We start from the raw sequence: 6,355 nt of genomic DNA, 5'->3' as shown, positions 1-6,355 counted from the left end.
CAGAGAAAAAAAAAAAAACAAAACATTAAAAGAGTGTGCTTTTTCTTGCTATCTTGAGTCTTCCATCAGATCTTAATTAACAATAATGTTTTCACATTCTCTGTTTATTAACAACAGATCTAAAAAGATCAAGGGGAAGCAGCAGGGCCCTTAAATCTGTCATATCAGTGACCCTGTAATTCCCCTGACAGGTGTGAATATTCTAATTGGCCCTGTCTGATCACAGGCACATCAACAGTTTACAGGTTACACTTTAATCATACACTGATAATGGTTGCATTCTATCTCACCTTATAATGTAAAATATTTAGAGTATTTAGAGATAAAGCTCTACAACATAAGTGTACAGGCAACATAAGAAGTACAGGCAATTAATAGAAGCAAAATCTTCTGCTCTGCATTTATTTATCCATTTTCCCAACATAAATGTATTTCATTGTTCTTTATAAAACAATTGAATATGCCTAATGCAATCCAGTGAAGCTGCATACATTTTTTCTCTCAAACTTCCATAAAGATTTGTTTCCTTTTGCACTTTACTGTTATGTTGTTTTTTTTTCCTAGTTCTAAAAAAAAATCTTTTTTTCTGCAATGTTCTCATGGGGAAATAGTTAAAGAAAGTTTACTTACTGTTCCCTATAAAATATGTGAAATATCCATGGTAAAGTTGAAGGATCTCATTTTTTTCAAAGAAAATCTGCTTAATAAAAACTAAATAACATTGCGATTACTCTCTAAATGAATATGAATGACTTGATAAATAATTTTTGGTAGTGCCACATTTAATTACATATTTTACAGAATATAAATAGTCAAGTATGTAAGCAAAGGAAAAACAAGAATGCCATAGCACCAGCGTGTGGCCTGCAATTATGCTATAAAATCTTTAAATGAAAATATTTAATAGAGGAAAAAATATTTCAATAATGCTTTGGATTATTAGTGCTGTTTTTACAGATCATTTATTCTTTTTAAAGAGTCATTGATATGAGTGCAGTAATAAAGAGTCTGATTTCCTGTATATACCCGAAGAAACAGCTGGTCCTGAGGCAGGTTCATAAATCTCATTTCTGTGCTGGAGAGAGTTCATCTTTTTAGGTAAGAACAATTCTCTTTGTTCTTTTAAGGGGTGGCATCATGGACCTACATAGCAATTTGCCAAAGGAATTTTTATCTGTAGTGCAACAGAATACATCTTTACTTGACAAAGAAATAAATTGAAACATGATGGTATTAATTCTGAGCTCTTACATGCAAAAAAGCATGGCTTTCTATTGTATGTTTACTGTTGTTATTTATCCTGCTCCTATTTTCATTTAGTTTCTAATTTCCTCTTGTGCAATGTAAAACTCATCTATCATCTTTTGAAGCTTAGCAGTTTGAATTCATCATATAAGTTGTATCAAAACTGTAGCTGGATTTAATATATTCACTTGTAAATGGCAAGGAAATAGCAGAAGAGTTATATAGAGTTGGTATGTACCTGTAATGGAATTATTGCCAAGTGAATAGGACAAACGATTGAATGCTAAAGTTATGACATTCAATAATTTTCTGAGCAGTTGGATTGATGAATGGGATGTAGATCAGAATAGCCATAGGCAGCTAAAGGAGTAATTCATCCTTGCAGTCTATACTCCTAACTGCATGAGCCACTCATGAACATTGATTTTTCTTTGTTTCTGTTATCCCAGGCTATGGTTCTCCATCAGTTAGAATCTGATTGTGGTCTCGCTTAATACTTCCCAACTTGTTTTAGCTGTATTCGTCTTCTTTTACATCTTGCCACAGCACCTGATATAAAGGATGGGAGAGAAAGCATGCTTATGTGGGTGTTTGCTTGTACACATTATAGCACGATTCATATCTCACTGGGTCTTAATTCAATTTCCATGTATGGGCATCTGTCCTGGTTTTATGATTTTTGTTATCTGTATTCCAAATCATAACATCATGTAGCATGCTGGGAGTTAAAGAGTTAATCACAGAATCACAGAATTGTAGGGGTTGGAAGGGACCTCTAGAGATCATCGAGACCAACCCCCCTGCCAAAGCAGGTTAATGCTGCAGTTCTGTGGAATGTTGATAGATCGTTCTGGCTTCCTGGTCTCATAAGAAAAGAATGAACTGTATCTCCCAGAAGACTTCATTATTCCATTTCCGATTCAGAGGGAAAGATGAAACTGACCAGGTGTCATGAGATTGTCTCTCTGCCTTCTTTCCTCTGTCTTGCCTCCCTGGCTATCTTGCCTACAGCATTAGAGAAAGGCCTTTGGTTTTGGGCTCTCACTCTAACTTTTTATTTGATTTGTTAGCTTCAATTCCAATTAGATTCTATTATATTGTATTATCTCACGTTCCACTATCATATTTAGTTAATTAGTTTTCTCCCTTAGCTCATTGCTGCTGGTTTGTTTTTTTTTTTTTCTTGTCTAGGCTCACATCACTACCTTTTTCCCTTCCTCCTTCCCTTTTTCCCAGGGTGTAGGACAGTGGGTCTTTTCGTTCCCTGTCACAGAGCTAGACCAAAACATGACAGCATCTAATATCATCTATGATACTGTGGGCATCCAAAATTTCTGTTCAGGACTGGCAGACATGACAACGGATGTGGAGGTAATTCTCTTACTATATATCTGATAACGTAGCTAGGGTACAAAAGGACAACCTAGATGACACCACATTGTCTGTATATGAACAGTTGCATTTAGGTTTCAAGATGGGATTCCATGATACTTTTTTTAAAAATTCCCTCATGAAAAAGATGTTTAAGTTGCCATTACTATCTGCAAGGATCTAGTTTTGGTTTTGGTAGTACCTCTTTATGACATTCAGATTTTACTCTAGAAAAGTATAGATTTCCCTGTAACATATCTGTCAGACTGGATAAAAGTTTGGGTATACGACATTTCATTTGGTGCCATGAAAATGCAGGCAGTTGAATTCTTAGTATTCAATACATATAGAATCATAGAACGGCTTGGGTTGGAAGGGATCTCAAGGGTTATCAAGTTCCAACCCCCCTGCCACAGGCAGAGCCGCCGACCTCCATAACTAATACTAGACCACCTATGAACATGCATGGGAAATGGATACATGGGACTGTTCAGCCTGGAGAAGAGGATACTGAGGGAGAATTTTATAAATGCTGAGAAATATCTAAAGGGCAGGACTCGAGTGAATGGGCCCAGTCTCTTTTCAGTGCTGCCCAGAAGCAGAACAAGGAGCAGTGAGCACAAACTAGAATGCAGGAAGTTCCATATGAACATTAAGAAAATCATCTTTACTTTGAGGATGAGAGAGCACTGGAACAAGTTGCCCAGAGAGGTTGTGGAGTCTCCATCTCTGGAGATATTTAAAACCTGCCTGGGTGCCTTCCTGTGTAACTGCTATAGGGAATCTGCTTTAGCAGGAGGATTGGACTGGATGATCTCTAGAGGTCCCTTTAAACTCCTATGAGTCTGTGATAACGTCAGTTGAGTCTAGAGTGACACTAACTAGTTAGTTTGCTGAATGACAATCTAGGATCTATTGACAGTATTAATAGGGACTTTTGTTGCTGATATATAGGTATGTAGTTGCATTTTAGATGTTTTATGGTGTCTAAGGCATCAGAAGCAGGCTGAGAGATAGGACACAAGATCCATAAGAAATCCAGGCTTATCTGAAGCTGGAAGCTAAATAGCATGTGCTAAGGCATCTCGCATAACATTACATGCTTATCTTTGGTCTATCTTGGACTCAAACCTGTCTGTGGTGTTCTACACTTACAGAAGAGTTAGCAAATAGAAATTATATCAGGTATCTAAGGAGTTCAGAGTTTTTGATAGAAGAAGGTCAAACATTAGCTGTGGGACACAATGTATAATCCCCAAAGAATGTTTTGTAATTAAAGCAAAAAAAAAACAAAAAACAAAAACAAAAAAACTTGCCTTTAAAAAATTACTGTTAGGTTTTCATTTCAAGAGGCTAAAATATTATGCCAGATTGTGAGATTTTTAAATAAGAAACATTTTTAAAATGTCATTTGTTTGCACTTGTCTATCTATTTCAAACAGGATTTATGTTCGGAAGAAAATTAGGCTCTCTCAAAACACTTCACCCAAGCTAGCAATGAGAAGATGATGATGCGTAAGACAATGTTTCTGAAATTCTGGTTAAAGTGAGTGAACAGAGTGGACTGGCAAATACCTATGAGCTAATTTCATCTGCTGCATGAGTTCATTGACATAAAAGAAATCTGAAAAGTATATTTTCATTGTGTATATTATATTAGGACATTCTTATGTCATTATAATGAGATAAGCACCATATTATGTAACTGAAATGTAGCCTTGGAAATTTGATCAACAGCAATTGCTCTATTTCTCTCCCCCTCCAAAACTGTACTTGAATGTTTATGTGCCACTTATCTATTTTCAAAGATAATTTCTTTTGATAAAAGATGATGTTTTGGTTTATAATACAAAATCTACTCAAATGTTGTACCTCTCATAATAATCTGAAATCCATATTTACTACATAGTATCTCTATGTATAAACTCAATTGCTGTGTGCAGTACATTACTATGAATAAAAGTCGCGAAAAATATAGCTGAATTATATTTTTCACTAATCTTTCTCAAAGTCCAAAGGAATGCATAGCAAAAAACCATGAGGTGATGCAAACACAATGCAAACTGTTTATTCTTAAGTGTGTAAGTAGACCCCTGCAGCTGAATCAAATGAAAGCAGAATACTATTGTAATCTTCAAAAACTGTTGCAAAGATATGAAAAACTACAATTACTACTTGTGCTGTAACTACAATGTAGCATCCATAATTTTAATAGTACTTGATTCTCAAAAGAGTGGAACAAAGGTCAGGTATTTCTTCCTTATTTTTAGAATCATAGTCATTAAGGTTGGAAAAGACCACTAAGATCATCTAGACCAACAGTCAACCCTTCCTTTATTGCAAGGATTAGCAGCACAGAATTTGGAATTACTGTAAATGTTTTTGTGTATTACCACTAATATTTAGAACTCTGGACAGTATCACAGAATATGTAGATACAGCAAATGGACTGAAAGCATAAAGGCCAGACTGGATGTGGCTCTGGGCAGATTGGTCTGATTGTTGGCGACCCTGCACATAGCAGGGGGGTTGAAACTACATGATCGTTGTGGTCCTTTTCAACCCAGGCCATTCTATGATTCATTTCATGATCATAATCATGATGGCTGTCTTCTGATGACTTATAGAACTGCTCATGTTTTAAGGCATTCTGTGTTTTGAATGTATTGAGAAGGACCCCATCTTTGTTTTTCTTTATGAAAATACATAATAAATATATAAGGAATTTTAGCAGTTAGCAACTGAGCCAAGTTAAAAAATTCTAAAGAAAATAGTATATAGTGTACACAGTCATGGTAGTGGATTATCCCAGTCATATATGTACTACAATAATTCTGGTAGTGCTGTAGAAGGAGCTTCAGCCTCTTCTACACAAACTTGAGACAATTTACTTTTAGGCAGTAGGTGCAGGTTTTTATTTTCAATTCTTATGTAATGGTTGTTGCTGGACTTCATATCCATTACATAGCCAAACAGTAATGTATCTCTGGACTATATTATAAACAAGACACTTATATATTATGCTAAAAACTAGTACTAGGGTTATTTTTTTTATTATTATTGTTATTTTGAAGTCATTCTACTTTTAAATTATGCAAAAGTATTTCTTTTCATTGAAAATTTAAAAAGACAGTAGATAAAAATAATTTGTTTACATTACTGGGTAGCTAGAGCAAGACAAATGTTGTGCTTTACCTAATTTAGTAGTCAATATATGCTTAATAAACTCAATAAACTCAATAAACTTTTAGAAGTTTAATTCCATTTTGGTTGCTACTGTTTCTTCTTTTACAGTAATTTACTTTGAAAGTATAATTACTGTCCTAGATTATGCTACCATTTCAGTTTCATTCAGTGTTTTTGTTCTGTGAAGGGTAACAGAAGTACTTACTCACACTTACTTCAGTCAGTTAAACCAATGTTGAATTATTCTGTATTAATGTGATTAGTCATAGCAAGTCTTAAATCTTTAGGCAAAAATAGATTTTTCTTTACATTTATTTAAATGGGTCCCTAGTTCTTACATTTACTTTATGTTTGATTATGAAGATATGAGGTAAATTCTAAAGAGAACCTTGAAAAGTGCCATGTAGTATATAAAATATCCTAGAAGGATAAATGCCATATGTAAAGGAGTAAGAAAATAAAAATTCAGTCAGTGATGTCTAAGCACTATGTGTTTGTGTTGTTGAGAATCTACAATAGAAGCATTCAAAGAAATGAGAATTTGGTACAATCT

The sequence above is a fragment of the Meleagris gallopavo genome, chromosome 2 (genome assembly GCF_000146605.3).
Source record: "Meleagris gallopavo isolate NT-WF06-2002-E0010 breed Aviagen turkey brand Nicholas breeding stock chromosome 2, Turkey_5.1, whole genome shotgun sequence".
Taxonomy (NCBI): Eukaryota; Metazoa; Chordata; class Aves; order Galliformes; family Phasianidae; genus Meleagris; species Meleagris gallopavo.
The sequence above is the reverse complement of the archived record's forward strand: the minus strand, read 5'-3'. Positions refer to the sequence as shown.